This window comes from Strix uralensis, chromosome 3, assembly GCF_047716275.1.
Source record: "Strix uralensis isolate ZFMK-TIS-50842 chromosome 3, bStrUra1, whole genome shotgun sequence".
Taxonomy (NCBI): domain Eukaryota; kingdom Metazoa; phylum Chordata; class Aves; order Strigiformes; family Strigidae; genus Strix; species Strix uralensis.
This window is the reverse complement of record NC_133974.1, coordinates 95,875,413-95,895,587: the sequence shown is the minus strand read 5'-3', so window position 1 is coordinate 95,895,587 and position 20,175 is coordinate 95,875,413. Positions and strand designations below refer to the sequence as shown.

General features: G+C 41.3%; 1 protein-coding gene across 5 annotated transcripts in view; it reads right to left on the bottom strand.

Annotated features, from left to right (window-relative positions):
• The window catches only part of DAAM2 (dishevelled associated activator of morphogenesis 2), a 235,247-nt gene that overhangs the window by 128,451 nt on the left and 86,621 nt on the right, over window positions 1-20,175 (bottom strand). Inside the window, exon 2 of one of the 5 annotated variants that reach the window (XM_074863491.1) lies at window positions 12,387-12,455. The exons of the other annotated variants lie outside the window; for them this stretch is intronic. The gene's annotated coding sequence lies outside the window, so the exon portion shown is untranslated. The remainder of the gene's footprint in view (window positions 1-12,386; window positions 12,456-20,175) is intronic. 5 annotated transcript variants of the gene reach the window in all.

Sequence of the window (20,175 nt, the reverse complement as noted above, 5' to 3'; positions counted from 1 at the left end):
CTCTACAAATAACCAAACAAAATCAAAAATTAAACAACGAAAGAAAACAGAAAAAAAGATACCAGCAGGTTCCTCATGTTTCTCTCAATCCATTTATCTATCCAAATTATATTCATAGAAAAACAATTTTAAAAGAACAGTCAAATCAAGATTCAAAGTACAGAGTAGAGAGAGCAACAAAGCGGTTAGAGTCAGTATCATAAATCCAGCTAGTAATCCTTTGTTATTTCTTTACACTTTTTTTTCCAGCTTTTAATCAGGTACAGATTAATAATTTTCTATACCTGACTGATCTGACCAAACAATCCATTCATTCTTTTACCCGCTAAGAAGTTATTTTATTTACACAAATGTATTAATATACTATAACTCTGACTTCACACAAAAACCTGCTGGGTTAAAACAAATCTGTCCTCCTAGACACCAAAAGCTGAGTCCTAATTATAATCTTGCATCTCATTTAGAGGCAAGTAAATCTATACATCTTTAACATTTCTGAATGGCAATGTGACCACTGCAGCTTAAACTGCAAACAAAACACGTAAAATTTACAACTTAAATATTTATCTAGAATACATACGTCCTTCATCTCCTCAGTGTCTAAGCACACAATACATTTGTCTAAGAGGGGAGGCAGAGGTGTCCTACTAAACAGCAACTTTGTAGGCAGGAATACATTTTGCTTAGTGCTTATTGTACCACAGGTTCCCATCCTAATTTATGAATTTTACACTTAGGCAAGCTTGACAACAATTCTAACCACCATGGTGGTGGAACCAACAGGATTGCATACCCGCTAAATATAAGCAACCTTTCTGGCTTGATTGCCGTAGTCTGTAGTCCTGTCTTTCAGTCCCTAACCCCTCCCTGTTACTGCTTTCAAGTTTTCTAGTGTTGCAGCATTACAGTTTCAGTAACAACTACAGATACTCTCCGTTTCCTTCTCAATCAGAAGGTCTGGACTATTACCAAGATCAATTTTCCTGTCTTTCTCCCCATGAACCATATTTATTCTATCCGTATACCTCACTAAAGATTACCCCATTCCCTTCTATTAAAAAATTTAAAAAACCAAACATCTTCAGGCAGGGGAAGAACAACACTTTCCAGTTTCAGCCTTAGTTCTCTCTTTCCTTCTTTTTTGTCAGCTCTAGTTTTATTCTCTACTTTTTTTTTTCCACTGTTCCACTGCAATATCCTCACTTTCTTTCATGATAACTCTTAGGCTTGGAATGGCTTCTAGTAGCCACTTCCTATGCCTCAAACTGCAAAAGTCCTCTCCTTTTTTAAGCAGATATTGAAGAGGAAAAAAAACAACTTCTGAAGAGACACTTACTGCATGACACAAGCTGTAAAGACTGCACAACACTGTGTATGCTTTATTTTTGTTGTATTATACTCCACTACTATGTTTTATTTTTGTCGTGTTGTACTCCATTGTCTTAGCTGTGGCACTGAGGTTGTAGGTTCTACAGTGTAGGGTCTTAGTTACCTGCCTAAATCAGTTATTGTACAGTGCCAAGTAGAGTTATGGTACTATACAAATAGTAATAAAACCAGCAGGTCAGCAAAAACTAATCACCCAGCTGGAATCTGGCCAGCACACGACAGTTCACACCCCAATAATGATGCTGCTGTAGAGGCAGCATTTAGCAGTGTCCACAAATCCAGTGTGGATAAATTTATGCTTTATGAAATAATGGAACTTATGCAAGGATTTACCCCACCGCAGCATTAGCTTCACTAGATGGGTTGGTTTGTTATGTCATTGTTCTTCAAAATGCTGTGATTGTAAGAGCCTGTGGGAAATAGGCTACATAAAAGCAAATATGGGGAAAAAAAATCCCACAAACCCCACAGATGCCACCTCAGGACCCAGTCATAACTGAGGATAAGACCATCCAGCAATATATCTTGTCAAACACGTTCTACAATTCCCTGATTTTACTCTTGAAACAATTCAGGTGCTAAAAGAGTTATTTTTAGGACTTGCCAAGAACATACTGTAATCTCAGGGCCATGAATTCAGGACAAGACTACAATCAAAGCTGTGTCTGTGCTACCCAGCAGAGCAGGTCTGAACTGCCTTTACTGCAAGCTATGGATCTAGGCAGCAGAGCCCAGGTTAGACTCTTAACTTTCTTTACTTTCTTTTGGTAGTGGCTACCATGCTATGATGCAATTTCATAGGAGACAGAGCCTTGGAAGCTGGAGTGAGAGATGAAGCCTTTATTCAACATAAGATTTCATAGACTGAAGATGAAATAGATCATGCTGACATCAGTCAGACAGACATACACATTAACAGCCAGAACCAGGACATTGCTTCTTCAGTTCCAATACAGAAGACTACTTTCCTCTGCAGGAGGATGAAGTCCTGTACCTTTTAAAGGTCTTATGGTATGAAACGCCTTTAATGTCATTGGTTTGAAACTGGCCCTAATCAGTAATGTCTGCCAGTTCTATCCATAAGATCAGCTTCCAAGGATGAGACATCCACACCCCAGAGACAAGTCTTTGATCACCTCAAGAAAGAAGCCAAGGATAGAGTGATCTGGAGAACAAGCTGTCCCACTCTATGCCAAAAGACCAGGAATACTGGTAGGACAGATTAATACTAAAGCTTGGTCGAGGGACTCTGTAATCTCTGTAATACTTCTATTGGGAAGAGTGAGGTTTAGTTACAAGGGATATCAATTCAGAGTTTCCCAGTAGCACTAAGAACCACCACGTTCAGAAGAATGAACACACAAAACCCCATTACTAAGAGCGCTCCTGTCTTGTTTGAGTCATTGTAATTTTTCCATTCTGTCATTGCCCAATTATTTCCAGACATGATGTAACTATTTTGCCAGGGGATTTGGGAGTCAAAATGTTGCTGCTGTTGTCATCTTTATCCTGGGTGCTTGAATTTTCCAGACAAAATAAGCAGCTGAGGGCATTAGAGTGCCTTTGCCGAGAGAGAAATAATCTGTAAGAACTACCAGTGTGCTCCAAGAAAAACAAACAAATGGTAAAGGCCCAATTACATCTTCCCAAACACCAGCTCATTTCCATGTGAAATGCTGTTTTCTTATTCAGACAATTAGTAGAAGAATGTTTCATCTGTTGTCCGATGTCATCACAGCATACAAAAATTGATTTCCATTCTAACACTGCATTCAGGGCTGCTACAGGACATTAAAGCTCACTTGACTGGAAATATGCCTTGGTTATAACCACTGGAAACTAGCCACAGATGTAGGTGTACCAGTGCCATCTTCACTATTGACAGGCAAATCAATTACCCGCACCAGCAAATTTTTCCTGAAGTTCTCTCATTGGAAAAAGCAACTCAGTCTTTATAATAAATGGCTATAACCAGGGATAAACCCAATACAGAAAACATTTGGACTTTTACATGGTTTTCGCGGATGGCACCGAATCTCTTCAAAATTAGTGTTCATCAATGCCACCTGGGAAAGCCAGGTTCCTGGTTGCACATCTGCCACTTTACTACTTAGTGCCCCAGCCAAAGTACAGTATATTTCTACATGTCACTGCACATCTGTAAATAATAAACATGGTGGTTCTCAGTTCAGTTCCATATACTGAAAAGCCACTGATGGGGATGATAGTTAAAAGGCTTCTTTAGTGATTCACTAAATGGAAGAAACAGTCAGCAGACACATCACAGAGGAAACAGGTCTTGGAATTTTGATGTTCTCTCCATCTTAGAGGTGGTTTCCATAGGCTGAGGCACAGATAGGATCAAAGTGTCTTTGATTTTATATACTTATATTTTAAGCTACTCAGATTCCAGAGTTGTCAATTTGGCACCAAAAATAAATTCACTCTAGAAAATGAAGTTAAGAAAAGGTCATATACAGCACTTTATTCCAGCATTTTTATTTTTGTTCAACATTCTGACAAGGGATACTCTGGGTTCAGTGCCCTGAAACCTCAACATTACGCAAGTAGGTTTGAACTGCAAGCCAGCAGCTTGGTGAAACTGTTGAACTTTTAACCTAACGTGTCTTCATGAAGAATGGATATTTGGAAACAGTTCTGGCTCAAGGATTTTGGGTTGTTTTCTGTGTGTATTTTTAAGAGGCATCCAGATAAAATATATTTTCTGGCTGCTGTAATATTTACAGGAGAAGACTTTACATCAACACTGAGAACTCATTTCAGAGCTGTGACATACTGCTTTAGGTTCTGGGGCTGTTGAGTGTTTCATGGAATTAGGGTGAACAAGGCCTCATCTATATTTAAGTCAAATTCCACAGAGCTCATGCTCTGAGTGACACAGGTAGTGACCAATTACGAGGGTCTGTAAAGAAAGGGCTACCTAAAACCAGACACCTTCCTTGCACAGTCAGTGGGTGCTTTTGGCCAACAGCAGCATGTTGCAGAGAGCGCAGTAAAAGGAGGGACAGCGAGAACTCCTCCTAAAATATCCAAATGGAAGGATCTTCTCTACAAAGCGATGCATATCCACATGATCTAGAGCATATGGTACATGAGGGTGTGGTGCCTGTGCCAGTTGCTACCAACTCTATTCTACTGCCTTCTCCAGGCTGCCAATAGCTATTTTTAGTCTCCTGGATTCTCATGGCAAGAGGTCATGTCCATGTCAAGGCCCTCTACTGTTCACGATTAAGAAAAGTTTAAGTACTGAAGTATATCTAGGAAAGATTTCCTAGAACTGCAACTGACCAACACACTGCTCTTCCCCAAGGATAGCTCATTTGCTTGAATGTATGCTCAAATTCCCCAAAAAAATTGCAGAGAAGTTGCATACAGAGGATGTTTGGGTAGTCATCTCCAGACTTCTAAGAAGCTACAGCAAATCAAAAGCCTGCTCGAAGATACAGCAAGTTCTTTCACCTTCTAAGCCCAAGCTACCTGCATCTTGTTGACAAAGATTTGAGCACACTCCACAGAAAAACAGACTGCAGTATAAAATTTCCTCAGCTCCCCACCACAGCTGCACACTACAGGGGAAAAAAACAAAACAAAACAAAACAGGCAACAAAAAAAACCAACCCTCCTTCTGAACAGGCACTTGATCTGGGTACATAGTCCTTAGACATGATTTAAAAAGAAGGCTCTTTGTATACAAATAGAACAGAAATCTACCCTCTATTAGAGAGGGAACATCCTCTTTATCCCCTTAGGGCTGCAAACATAGTTATTATATCCAGTGATGTACGTCTCTGCAGAATATGTACTAATATCACTGCTTGTCGTCTCTAGTTCTGTACAGCACTGATTTATTTGACAGATTGTACAGGGTTTTATCCAAATCATCACCCTTTGCAGTTTGTTTTGTCTCGCCCTTTGGAAACATATTTAAAACTTACTTAAATGATTAATTTTTCTTGCATCCTATATATTAAATTTATGGATGGAATACATATAAATAAAGACAGTAAGCAGTCATACATCACCTCCTACAAATTCAGGTCTTGGCTCTGCTGCCCTGGTCAGGAAGGGACATTTATAAGATAAATACATATTATGCAATAATATCTCTCACTGCTAAAAAGACTGAAATTGCCATTATCCCCATTTTCTACTTGTTGGAGAGAAGACACAGCCAACCACTACCAAAATCTTTCCAGTGACAAGTAGCAGAAGCACTATTTGACCCTCCCCCTGCCCAGAAACCCATTTGAACAAAGAAGCACTCTCATTTCTCACACAACACATTGCACCTACTACACAGCAAAATAAATTTAACTGCAAAATGTCAGAAGCTCTGAAACATCAAGATCAACTATGTATTTTGACTGGATGGCAAATCCAAGAAGTACATTACATATAATCCAACAGTTTGCATGTAAGCTGCCAGCCTATCAAATTTTAACTATTGGCTGTAAATATGAGATGAAAATGGCACTAACACTACTGAATCCCCAATAAAATATTCCCCCCCCCCCCCCCCCCAGTCATTCATATTACAAGCCAAGGGTCCACCACACAACAGTGGTACCTGGTAATGCTTAAAACAGAGAAAATCTTACAGAGAAGTGGCTCCATCTCCAAATCTCTGAAAATAAGATAAACTAGCAGATGTATAATACAAACACTGAGCCCACACCACTGAGACACTCCAGGGTGACCTCTTCCCCAGTGCTTGTTCTGTGCATACCCTAAAATCAGTCAAACACAGCCTGTAAGAAGCATGGCTACTGCCCAGGAAATGTTCTTAGTTCTGGGTTTACAGTGTTATCAGCTATTAATCACAAAAAGCTCTACTGGGATAACCCCAGAATTAAACAAATTAAGCAACTCAAGTCAAGAGATGGGAGTTAGTGTGGAAAGTAATTGGAAATGTTACCCTGATTCCAAGAAAAAAATGATTCTTTAGACAGGAGCGAGTCCACAAGATCTTAGAATATCCTGTTCATGCTGAGATTTCAAACACAGGCAAAAATTTTCTACATTTTTAAGAGGTCATGCATGATAAGAAAACAATTCATCTCCTACAGGGCCTGCTAATAGCAGCATTAACTCTCCTTAATTCACAGAGCACATTTCATATCCATATCAATATTACAGGACATATTTCCAGCATCTACTGGAATACTCCTACAGTAAGAGTTTCTCTCCACTTAAATTGCATTAGTACAACTACATGGCAAACAGTTCTCAATCATCAAACCCGAGCATGATGACCACCAAGACACCTGTTTCCCAGAAAGCTGCTCACAGAAGTGCCCTCCAAGGAATTAATTTTCACAGCATCTCAGAAACCTCCAGATGAAACATAACATTGCCAAAATGAAACAAAACAAAACTTTAGTACTGGGACTGGATCCACCTTGAGAAGCAGTTTTGTGTTTTTCATTTAATAGAGAGAAACCAACACTGACAATATCTTGGAAATGAGATCTGTCTGTCCCTTCTAACTGACCACTCTGGACCAAAGAAAGCATTTCTCTAAGTTGGAAGGAGTGTCTCTAAGGACCAGAATTTGAGCTTGAGTTACTAAATAACTGAATAGAGGGAAACCACTTATCACGGGAAATGGAGCAAAGACCAAGAGGAAAGATCAGTTTTCTAACTGGAAGGATGCTGTTCTTTGTGGGAGTACTATAGCAAGTCTTGCTGTGGAAAGACCTTGGTGTGGAGTTAATGCCAGTGGGTCAACCAGCCAATGGTTCAGTCAAGAAAATAAATTTATGCCTTCATATTCAGTTCTTCAAATATTTAGGCTGAGGTCACTCCAGAGGAAATCTCTTATCAGATACTAAGGGTCTTACATTCTGTAAAACACATTATTTCAGACCTTTGACAGTCAAAGTCAGCAGGAAAAAAAGAAAAAAGAAGCATTTTATCCTTCTTTCAGGAAGATATTGGAAGGTCTACTCAATATTCTGCTCATCTTATCAAAGAAGTAATTCCAGGGTGAACATAGTATTGGAATTAGGTTATAGAGACTTTACAAGAGCCTTTCCTTCCTTATATGAGTGCACAACATGCATTCCCTATATAGTTTCCTCTCCATGGATATAACAGACTGCTAATAATTCCCATGGAAGCACGTAACCTTGTAGAACAAGAGACCAACTCTTCCAAGCAGAACTCAGGCTCAGCTATTTCTGGTGAAATGTTCCTCACTGAACTTGTGCCAGGTGGGCACCTGAGATTTTTTTTCAGTCCCCAAAATATTTCATTTTCTGCAAAGGCCTTTTGAGCTTATTCTAGCAAAGTCAAAAGTAGAGCACCCAAATCATCGTTTCCCGACTCCTGTGGAACGTATTCCAAGTCATATACAAACTTCAGTAGGGACCAATATGAATAACTCTTTTCAACAGTATTCACTCATGCAATTTCTATCATTAAAAAAGGGAAAGAAAATCTGAATGTGCTAGGAGCAGAGTTGATAGAGAAACTTTCTTCTTTTAATAACCGAGATTTAAAATGAATGGATAAGATTGAAGATAAAACACCTTCTCATTTGGGCTGTAAAACTGTTTTCTGCACTTGAAGAAGTGGGCAATGCAGTAAGGGAGAAAGCTAAATCTAAATTGAAGGTAATACCTCGCACTGGAACAAGAAAAAGTACATGTACTTTGTTAGTGTTGCACAGACCTCTTGCTAGGTTGGATGTATTCAAAAAAGGTTTAGCTTTCAACCTTAATCTTATCACTGTGAAAGTCTCTGACTACAGATTCAGAAAAGCAACATATGATGTATGTCAGTAGTAGTTTTATGTTTCAGCTACACTTCCATGCTTCCCCTTAAACCTTCCTTGCCCAGGAACACTCTTCCATGCTGCTTATAACAGCTTAACCAACTTGTCTCAAAATAGAAGGAAAGTGAGGGAAGAGTCATCATTGCTTCTGACACCACTAAGCAGAAGCTGCTCTCAAGCTGTGCAGAAAGTCAAAGCTTTCCTTTCTCTCCGAGCCCTGAGCAGAGCCTCTGCACCTTTACCAGCCAGTGCCAGAGTGCAGAGTTGTGCATCATGGACCACACTGCAACAACCTTTGGCTCTCTCCATCCTGTACCCCCATCACCACTGCCAAAGACCTAGATGTAGTTTGCTCACTGTTCCTCCTCACCCACAGATTTTCAGTGTGTCACAGAGCAGCAGTAGATAAGCAGCACTCACTCTGAAGAGTATTACTAACACAAGACATACAGGGGAAAGTGACTTTAGATTCAGACTTTTTCCCCCACTGATTGAAGAACTTGTTGGGATATGCCAGTGTTCTGCATGTCTCTTAGTTGGTTTCAAAGGAACTGGTATTGGGACTGGCACTGCTTAACATCTTTGTTGGTGACATGGACAGTGGGATTGAGTGCTCCCTCAGCAAGTTCAGCAATGACACCAAGCTGTGTAGTGTGGTCAACATGCTGGAGGGAAGGGATGTGCCATCCAGAGGGACCTTGACAGACTTGAGAGGTGGGCCCATGCAAACCTCATGAAGTTCAACAAGGCCAAGGGCAAGGTCCTGCACATGGGTCAAGGAAATTCCAAGCACAAATACAGGCTGGGCGATGAGTGGATTGAGAGCAGCCCTGTGGAGGAGGACTCGGGGGTATTAGTGGATGGAAAACTGACTATGAGCCAGCAATGTGTGCTCGCAGCCCAGAAAGCCAACTGTATCCTGGGCTGCATCAAGAGGAGTGTGGTCAGCAGGTCGAGGGAGGTGATTCTCCCCCTCCACTCCCCTCTCGTGAGACCCTACCTGGAGTACTCTGTCCAGCTCTGGGGTCCCCAACATAAGAAGGACATGGACCTGCTGGAGTGAGTTCAGAGGAGGGCCACGAAGATGATCGGGGGGCTGGAGCAGCTCCCTTACGAGGACAGGCTGAGAGAGTTGGGGTTGTTTGGCCTGGAGAAGAGAAGGCTCCGGGGAGACCTTATAGCAGCCTTCCAGTACCTAAAGGGGGCTACAGGAAAGATGGGGAGGGACTCTTTATCAGGGAGTGTAGTGATAGGACAAGGGGTAACAGTTTCAAACTGACAGAGGGTAGATTTAGATGAGATATAAGGAAGAAAATCTTCACTATGAGGATGGTGAGGGACTAGAACAGGTTGCCCAGAGAAGTTGTGGCTGCCCCCTCCCTGGAAGTGTTCAAGGCCAGGTTGGATGAGGGTTTGAGCAACCTGGTCTAGTGGAAGGTGTCCCTGCCCATGGCAGGGGGGTTGGAACTAGATGATCTTTAAGGTCCCTTCCAACCCAAACTATTCTATGATTCTATGATTTTATGTTATTGTCTTACCTCTATTTGCAGATTCTCTTCACCAGCTATAGCTTTGGAGCCCATCAAACAAAATACTTCTCACCTGCCTACCGCTTCTGAGACAACCCCATGGAAATAAGCTAATGCCAGCACACTGACGTTCAGGAGCTGCTCAACAACCACATAAGCTGTTCAGCATTAACCATCCACAAGTAACATACGTGCATTCACAACCCAAGGCACGATTAGACAGTTGGTCAATAGTAAAACAATGTCTTTCTGTTCTGCTGGTCAGTCGAGCTCCCACAACTCACTCGTGAATAAACATGTTAAAAACAGATAATGCGTTTGGCTGGTAGAACATATACTTTAAGCTCAACTACTGAAATATGAGTGAGAATTCTAAGCTTCTTTCACTGCTTTGGTCATATATCTCTGGTTTTCAGTGCAAGGTGTTTCTATACAGTAAATGTTTCCAGGCTCACAAAACCAAACACACATGCTCCAGTGTAGTTCTAAAAGAGAAAACCAGACAACTTTCATGCAAGTATTCCTTCCTTCCCTATCTGAAAATAATGAAATAGCCTCAGTCCAGACTTCTGCCCCCTCTTTCAAACTCCACTGACTGTCACCGTAGCAAATACTCCACCTTAGCTCAAGCTCTCTGTCCCCTCTAGATAAAACAAAAGTAAAAGTATTTGCAACCCGTCTCAGAAAAAAATCTGCTAGAAGGAATTCCCTCCCAACAGCTTTATTAGAACAGTGAAACCACAGGTTTTTGCAACACCTCTTTCCAATCTTCTTCCAGCCAAGGAAGTACTTCAGTAAAGAGATTTAAAGATAGAGGGCCCAAGTCAAAACTTTACGATGGTCCACATATATACATCTATCTCATCCCTTGTTCTCATTCCCACCACCAGACAGATCCAAAAACCCACAATGTTTTGATAAACACACCAAAAGTAACTGGGGACTAAGTATGAACACCGTACAGCAAGTTTATTTTATGCCAGTTTGTTTTATGGCTCTTCTCCAGCGTTTTGAATGCACAGCCCCACTAGGGACACAGTGCTAAAATTTTCCTGAAACAAGTCCCACTCAAAGGTCCAGGCCTTCTCTCTCCATACCACCTGCACCTCAACATTCCTGAAAGGAAATGGAATTTATCCAGTGCAGAAGAGAACAACGAAGTGTATGTACATCCCTCTGTACTGAGTCCTCTCCCAGCTTGGCCGTGCTATGTCACACCTGCCTTCACCAATGCAGCTTCCCAAGCACTATGCGGGGAGGGGATCTGTACAAAGCTGCAAAGCTGACTAACCACTTTGGCTCATCAGATCCAGAAGTCAGTGGGGATGCAATTTGAGAGTTTTGAAACAAGCTCAGCAGAATAGTTGGAGCATCTTGGTCCCCTCAAAGCCTGAGTGAGATGAGACAAAGGTCAGGGTTCCCTCAAGTATTACATCCCACAATGGCTTTACACACACAGACCCCTATCTCACAAGGCTCCAATGCCCCATTTTATGCTTCAATCCATATTTTTTCATTAAGAGGACATTAGAATCCCAAACCACATGTTTTATTCTGTCCATCTCTGAGAGGTAGAAAAAGTTACAAGTCCACATTAGTTCACCAGGCAGTAGAGGGTAATCTATATGAAACATATGAAAGAAAAAGGGGGAGAGGGAATAATGGTTGAAGGGAAGACAAAAAATGAAAACCTTGCCTTCAGCCTCACTGAAGAAAATGTATATGTCTTTCTCAAGGAACGATGCTTCTTTCATTAATTTACAGAGTTTTCTTTCTCTGCAAACACTGCGGTGTAAAACTAAAAACAAACAATCCCCAGATTAACAAGAAAGATCTGACAGGTTTTCTTTAAGAGGCAGACTGACCACCTCTTGGAGCAGGGAGTGGTGGGTGAGCCATGATGCACCTTTCATTCAGAAGTTGATAAATGAGTTCTGATCAACTGGTAAAAGAAAAGAAAAAGAGAGAAAGAAAAGGAAAGTGTGAAATGACAAGTCAAAACATCCCCTTTAAGAAAGGGGTATAGTTTTGGTCTACAAGGGGGATTAAAGAGGACTTTTAGAAACAATGTGTACTTCTGAGAATCTTTTCCAGGGAAGGCCCAACACCCTGGCCACAGAAACCACATGCCAAAAACTTCTGTGTGGTCAAAAGACACACACCACACACCTTGTGGAGCTGAGGAAAGGGAAAGCTCTAGGCAGTGGTTCACAGGCTGGATGTAACAATAAATTCTCATGACTCCTGCTGCTGCTTTTGAGATAAGGCTGGACCAGGCAGGTAGCCAGCTCTTAAGAAAATGCTGCAATATTGATCTCAGTAGTTGAGGTTGGAAGGGGCCTCTTGAGACTGCTAGTCCAACCCCACTGCTCAAGCAGGGTCAGCTAGGGCAAGCTGCCCAGGACCATGTCAATTTGGGTTTTGAGTATTACCAAGGATGGAGTCACAACTTCTCTGGGCAACCTGCGCCAGTGTTCAGACACCCTCACAGTTAAAAAGGTTCTTGTTATCAGATGGAATCGCCTGTGCTTCAATTTATGCTTATTGCCTCTTGTTCTGTCACTGGGCACCACTGAAAAGAGTGCATCTTTCTTAAGCAAAGGGAGTCAAATTTCTCAAAAGTCCTCTTACCAGCAAAGCTTCTGCTCTATGTAAGTGTTTAGGGGACTTACTTCTGTGTACAGATCTAGATTGGTTGCATGACAGGAGAATATTGCAGAAATTCTCTCTTGAGCCAATGTCTGCAAAATGACAGACAAGAACAAGCTGCAGAACCAAGATCCATGCATTGAAAAGGTACGTTAGAAATAAAAACAACAGTACATTTTCCCATAAATCAAAGTCATTATAGGTTCTCACACCACAAAAATTCACAGACAGGGTGTTAATCAGCCAAAAAAAAAGACTCCCCATATTTGTAGAAGGTGAGTCTTCACAGATTGTTACTCTACTGCATCAAGCATCTGCCTCAGCCTTTCTCAAAACCAAATGTTAATGACAACACAATTTTGCCATAAACATTAGAAGCTGTGATTACCCAGACAATTTAACACCACTAGAAGCAGCCTTAAAGAAAAACTCTTGACTAGTAATGCTTATCAAACTTTGTTAATGGTAAAACTGTCATTAACATTAAATGCTGCGGTTCCCCAGAGGATTTAACAGAGAGTCAGGCTTAAAGAAAAGCTCTTGCCTAGTAACACTTATCAAACTACTGTTTCCCAGTTCTAATGTCATCCACAGCATAGACACTGTCCCTGCATTAACACAGGCAGAGACAGTGACAAACACAATGGACTTGTACATCTACTGGTTCCCATACCAGGGTAAGGTAAGACCATTGCTATTGCACTGTCTTGTTCCAAGACATTCCCTAGACACGCTACTCTACAGTCTCATTACTTCACTGCCTGGGAATAAGTTTTCCTAACTGGAGACGATCCAAACTAAAAAAACCCCTTGGGTTTGGATTTGAATTCTCCAGAAGTTTAGGGCTTTGCAGAATTGTTCCCTTTGTATGCCTCAGCTGCTTCCACTGAAGACAGTGGATGCTGATTTCTGTGGGAACAGGATGGGATTTTAGCCACAGCAGGCCTGCTAACCACTACCATCTAGTATTTGCCCTTCAGAAGCTTTTCAGGGCAAGTGCTTAGAAAGTAGTTGAATTCAGTTTTTGTAAGCAAAACCCCTGAAAAACCCTTTCCCAGAGGTCAAGCCCTGTTCCCTGAGGCCTGGGTGCAAGCTTTCTGGCAGGACCTCCTGAGTCTGTTGTGTGGAAGATAAGGAATTTGAATGATTTCCTGCTCAGCAGCATGTAGCTCCCCAAACATCTGACAGTTTATGTACTAGGGACTGTCTCCACAGAAACCTGGCTAGAGAGACCATAATGCTGAAAATGCCAGCTCTCCAGTAGCAAGCAGCTCATCTTCACTCCCTCACACTCTCCATCCTTTACTACTTTCTAACTTTACTCTCTTGCCTGTGGCTCTCCCAGAGCACACCTCTTCCCAACCAGGTCTGAAGGAAAGGGTGTTAACACCCACAGCAATGCACCAGTGCTGCAGATAAAGCCACACGTCATGGGATCCTAAGTCAAACACACTCCCCTATTCACCAAAGCATCACGTGCCAAGTGAGTGTACCCTTGGCCCTGACTTGTCACCCTCCCACACTGCATACGTTATCTATCAGATAAGTTTTTGACAGAGCCCTTGGGTGATGTCTTTTTCATAACCATTTCAAAATCAGACAGGCTTCCCAAAACAACTTGATTTTTATCTCCAATGACATAAAAGATGGGGGAAAAAACAAAAGCAATCCTTACATTCCAGGTTATCCTAAAGCAGGGCTGTGTGCACCCTTATGCCAGAAAAACAATGTATCCCCTAAGGACTACAGACTGGGTGTTCTCTCTCTTCCGACAATCCCTTACCATGCAGCTGCTTGGTCTCTTCAGGACACTTGCCTGCTAGACTACACCCAGAAGATGCTGTGAGCAAGATTCCTTCCAGCAAAATTGCCCAACCTCCCTTGGGGCCAGGCTTATCGCATGCAGTAGATGAGTTTATCCAGCCATGTCCAAGTTGTAGCTTCACAGAATTAGTCCCTGAAGAGTAAGAAGTATTTGCTATACCACAGCTCTAAAGGCTCACCTGAAATGATACCAGCAAAGACATCTAGCCTGGCCTCTCCAAACTGTATGTGGCCCTTCAGGCCATTCATTTGAAACAGGGATTAATTGAAGAGAACATCTCAATTAGTTGATGCTTTTTCCATTCAGTTGCATTCCATAAAAGGAACATTTTACTATTTAGAGGAAATGCAGGAAATCCTTTGTCTAAATTCATTGATTTTATCTGTCTGCCTGCAGCCTAGCCTTCTTCACCACTGTCACTTGCAAGAAGAGGATTATACATATAATCTGTAAACTTCACTTGCCATGCATGTACAAGACACATTTGAATTTCAACAATTAGAAATTTAATTTTAAAGAGAGTTTGGCCCTTGCTATCAAGACCAGGTTTTCACAAAACTCTCCAGCTTCCACGTCAGTGCAAAACAGGAGGCATATTTCCAAAAAGAGTGCAGCTTGTTGAACAGAGCTGGTCAAAAGGAGAAAGAACTGTCTTGAAAAAGAAAAAAAATCATTTAGAAAAGCAGCAGGCTATTTTACTGTTGGGAATTCTATAGATGCCTTCTGAGATTTTTTTTTTTTTAGAAAAAGGAAAGGAAAAAACAAAGACATTTCCCCTTTCATCAATATCTTTTTCCCTTCTACTGAACCCAAAAGAAATAAATAGAACAAAGAATTTAGAAAAAAAAAAAAATCTATCACCATTGATTGCACAGCATTCAGCAGCATTTAAAAAAAAAAAAAAGGAAGAAGGAAATAGTTATGAATTAATATACGTTTCTGGTGTGATTTATCACAAATTTTGAAATATCAAGCTCACATAAGAATGTGGAAACATTTGGGAAACTATGTTTTCTTCAAACCTTGGCAATTCTGAGAATAGACCTTTTAATGGGAAAAAATCTTAATGGAAATATTTGCATGAGACATACTGAGCTCTTTTGAAAGTCTAACCACCAGTGTCAGTAAGGGAGATGAACGCTTACCAAGATCTAGTTTGTCTTCTCAGAATAGTCACTCAAACAGCCAAGTGATTATCCTCTCCAACTTCAACACCTGTACGCTATTACCAGCTTCCATCCCAACAACAGCAATCATTTAGCTGCTAGTTTGGTCATGAATATGGAGTTCTACTTTAGTCCTGAACTGCCTCATCCACTCTGAACAGGTAGTGTAGTACAACAGTAGGAGACAGAATGAAGACCCACTGGGCTAGTTGCCTTGTTCCATAATGTACAGCGGGAAAAATAACAGTGGATCGCCATCTGACCTGCTGGACAAGTGTGTGAAGCATGGATAGCAACTCAGCAGTCAAGGATCCCTTCTTCTGTGAAGCAAATTTGAATGGCACAATGCTTGTGGGGAAATAAAAATCATGAATACAAATACACATGAATGCCCTGTATCAGTCATTGCCAAAGGGACAGCAGAGCAGGAATGCCCAGCTGTGTTCACAACCTGCTATGCTGCCCAAACCTTCTCAATTTTGAATTCCCATTTCAAAAAAACCCAAGCAACACAAAAAATAAACATCCCACAATTTAAAGGCACATGTGGAAGGTACTGCAGTTTGGAACACAGCAAGCTAAGTGGCACCGTGAAGTGATAAGAAGATAAAAGCAATGCAGGAGGATATTTCCACGTTAGCTGGGCAACAAGTGAATACAGGCTGGAAGCATGAAGGATGCGGAAGAAGGCAGTGTAAAACCCTGGCTTCAGGTTTATTTGGCTTCCACTGGCCTCAGCAAGACTTACAGTCACAAATCTGATAGACAATCTTATGAACTATAAAGCTGAAAGGGTTGTACCAATCAGCTAGTCTGACCTCATGCATAGCACAAACCACAGCATTTCCATAAATTAATTCCTGCCCAAAGTAGAATATAACTTTTCAATAGGCATCTCATTTGATTTAAAGATTTCCAGCAGCAGAAAATCTACCACAACCCTCAGCAAACTGTCTCTCACTTTAGAAATTTGTGATTCCTCTGCCAAGTTTAATTCCCAGAGCCTGGGCCCTGACTTACTTTTCCTAGATTGAAGAACACTGTCGCCAAATGTTCTCTGTATAGCTAATTGTAAATGGTGATCAACAACTCACCTTTTAAGCACCTCTATGAATAATTACAGGATAAGCTTTTGAGTCTCATCTGTCAATACCTGAAATTCATCAATGCTAAATTCCGTAACCGTCCATTTACTACCTCCACAGCAGTCTGTCATATGCACAATGGTCACTTGAAAAACAGCTAGCTCTTGGATCAAAAGAGTTATTCAAGTTTAAAATAGAAGAAGTTATGTCTCACGGCAACCTGGCAAGACACAAGGATATCACAATACAGGTATGAAGAGAATGACAGTCTGCTTAAGATCATACAGCAAGTAAGCAGCAGAGCCCAGAATAATGCCAGTTAATTCTGATTTTAAATCCTGGTCCCTGTTCACAATGCCATCTTCCTGCACAACACAAGACAGAAGCTATTCTAAAAACAAAACAAAAAACCACATCCTGGAATTTCTCCAGACTGAGAGCAAGGTTTTTGAGCTATTTGCATGCAACTGAAAGTAATATAGAAAAAATCTTGGGATTTGCATAATAGTATCCTTCCTGATTATTTTGAGGCATAGAAAACATACCAAGCAAATGAAACTCTTAGGCCTGCACCCACAGCAGGCCCACTCACAGATTCTTGTTCTTTTGCAACTTCAGAGGTGCTTGGCAAGACCAGTTTCAGCAGCCTACTGAGGCTTTACTATCAATCTGATTTCTAAGCACTAAGTAGTCCACAAATTCTCTTAGTTCCAATTGTAAGTCTGTCCCACAAATTCCCGTTTGCTAATGTAAACACCATTAAAAAAAAAAAACCTTTAAAAATTTCCCTTCTTTACTAGCTGCCAAGAGCAGAGTTCAGGGCTCTGTGCTTCTTGAGTTGATGAAATCATTAACACCTACAGCAGCGTCAGGAATGTAACTCTGCCCTCAGGACTTGGTAAGTAATAAGAAACTGGTGTCAGTTTCACCTTTAAAAACCAGTTCCAAGTAATAAATTTCCAATTTCAGATCCGGATGGAAACCCAGCCCAAGCAGCATAGCAGAGGCACAATTCAGAGCACTTTGTTCAAAAGATATCAACGCTGGCAACCGTGTCAGCAAGATGCTCACAAAACCAGTCAGAAGATGCCTACCATAAAATTACGCCTTGCCGCAAAATGCATCCAGCAGAGTGTGTGGAGAGTTACTACAAAAAACGGTGCACAACACTCACAGCACAGAAAACTTGATTCATTTTCTCTTTAGCCAGTCCTTTTCTTGCTACAGATGCCAGGCCAAGACTTAGGGAGACCTTGTGTAGCAACATCAGGCAGCAGTCAGCCAGTCTGGAAGCTACAGGCAGTGTGAATTACAGGGTCTGTATGCATTTAGCAACTTCAGTAAAGGACCCCCTTTATATTCATTACAACACAGTTCTGTCTTTGCTACTACAAGGGGTACTACACAGGAGGCATTAGCAGCTGCTTCTTGGAAGAGTAAAGGTCTTCTAGTAGGATAAAAGTGGGGTGCAACCCTCCTTCCAGCAATGTAAGTCTCAAGTGCCTGACAGCATGTGGCAACAGCTTTGTCATGGCTCGTCTCCCTCTTCCCTGAACATAGTACAGCAGGCACCACCCTATGCAAGTTGTATGCACTCCTTTCCATTTCATGGGGGAGGAAGCCATGACTGGAAGTTCAATACTATTGCCATTAATTTATTTAGGTCTGCCTAAGAGAAGCACAGCTGTTTTCTAGTGCATCAAATCACTTAAACCAACACTGCCCTGACTGTGCTATCTCCCATCCATGCCCTCTGGGCTTTAGGGCTGGAGCAAGAGATGCTACATGGCCCCCTCTCTGCTACTTTCATGTTCCTCAGCTGAGTTCACTTTTGTGTTATAAGGCACAGGGGAAAATAAATACCACAGTCATAAGCTGCCATTTATTCAGTATACATTTCAAGCTCAAGGCAAACTCTCCCTGTATCTTTCATCCTGTTAGGATGGGATGCACAGAGCCTCCTAGTATGCCAAATGTCCTGCAAGTTGCTGCATATATTGATGCACTTCTTTTGACACTAGTGCTATGTTCTGTTCCTCCACATAAACATACGTCAGATACCCTTCCTGAAAACACCCCCTTTGACGCATGGTCCAGTGCACTGCTGGTACCATATGCCAACCCTCCCACAAAATTCACTTCCTTGTGTCCTACCAATAGTCCAAGAGTCCAGGATTCTCAGTCATTTCCCGTCCCTTGGATTAGCATCCAACAATGTCCTGTTTACATTTCAGGGCTGTGGTGGAAATAAACACCATAATGTCAGGACATTCCATCAGCAGGATTCCAGGCAACCATGCTGGGTTGCAAGCAGGATGCTGAACCAAGTATGGTCTGACTTTTTATTTTATCTTCTTTCCTCTTCCTTATATTTCCATTACCTAACCGAAATACCAGAGGACATCTTCTAGTGAGTCAGTCCATGCAAGTAGTGAACACATGGAAGGGTCTTTATAATCGTGAAGTTTCTAAATCAGGGAATTACCAAGTAAGCAAATAAACACAACAAGCAAGGAAGGGGTACTGGATCACAAAAAGGATTTAATTTCGTTAGTAAACAGAATTTCAAAGCAACATAATCATCTTTCCATCTGGCAGATGACGAAATTGAGACATGGACAAGGCAAAACCATTTCCTGGTTAGATGGTTGTAAAGACTAAACTCTGTTGTCAACTACAGTAAAACTAAAGATAAATCAATATTAATTAATTTCAATTGATCTTAATTATATTTTGCCTACTTAAATAACAATACTTGAATAATCAGAGGAGACATCACGAATGCATCTGCTATTACATCTCAGCCAAGAGAGACTTCTTTTTATTTAAGTGGGCTATAAAATTTCCAGGCTAGAAAACAGCATGTTAGCAAATAGGCTGTCTTGTGGTATGATTAAAAACTCTATTTCTCACCCCAGCAATGCACAAACAAATTCTGTCTTCTCCATTCCAATCAGAATATTAAATGTAAATATTATGAAGGAGGATCTCTTGAGACACACAAACTGGATGGCTACCAAGGACAGACTGAATGCTCTGAAAGCAACATTTTCTATGATCCTCCGAATCTCTCAGAATCAGAGAAAACAAAAAGCAAGATACACCAAGCTTGTGTACTCTATTTGCCCCAGTGCAAAAACACTGTGCTGGAAAATATTTTGTTGAGTGGTCAATTCAGTCTAGATTTCAAGTGTTGCCATTTTATGCGCAGTAGAGCTACTGTACAGATATTGACCCTCGAAGGAATACAACTGGAAACCAGAAGATTGTGCTGTTGGAACGAATGCTTGCTAGCAGTTTGAGATTGAATTGGCATGGAAATAGCTCCCTAGCACTTGCATAAGATTCTCATCTCCAAGTTGCAAACCAGGCTAGAGTTGTCTTTAAGACAGTTTTGTACAATGCTTTAGTCCCACAGGTATCCCATTTACCAAGAGTGAAGACTATCTGGAAACTCCAGCAGGTGCAATGAGAGATGCAATCTACCCCCTAAATAAAGCAAGGGAAATAAGACCTGTGTCCCAGGCTTGCAATGGTCTCCTTCCCCACTTCTAGGTGTCAATTATTAGTTGGCAGTTCATCAAGTGGACTAGACTTGCCAGATACCTTGATATGACAAGGACAGCTTTGAGAATCTGCCTCAGGTGCCACAATGCCATGCAAAACATTTTCTGTTCTGTGAAATTTGTTCCAGAAGAAATATATGGAAGCCTAAGCCTCACTGCATTTAGACCAT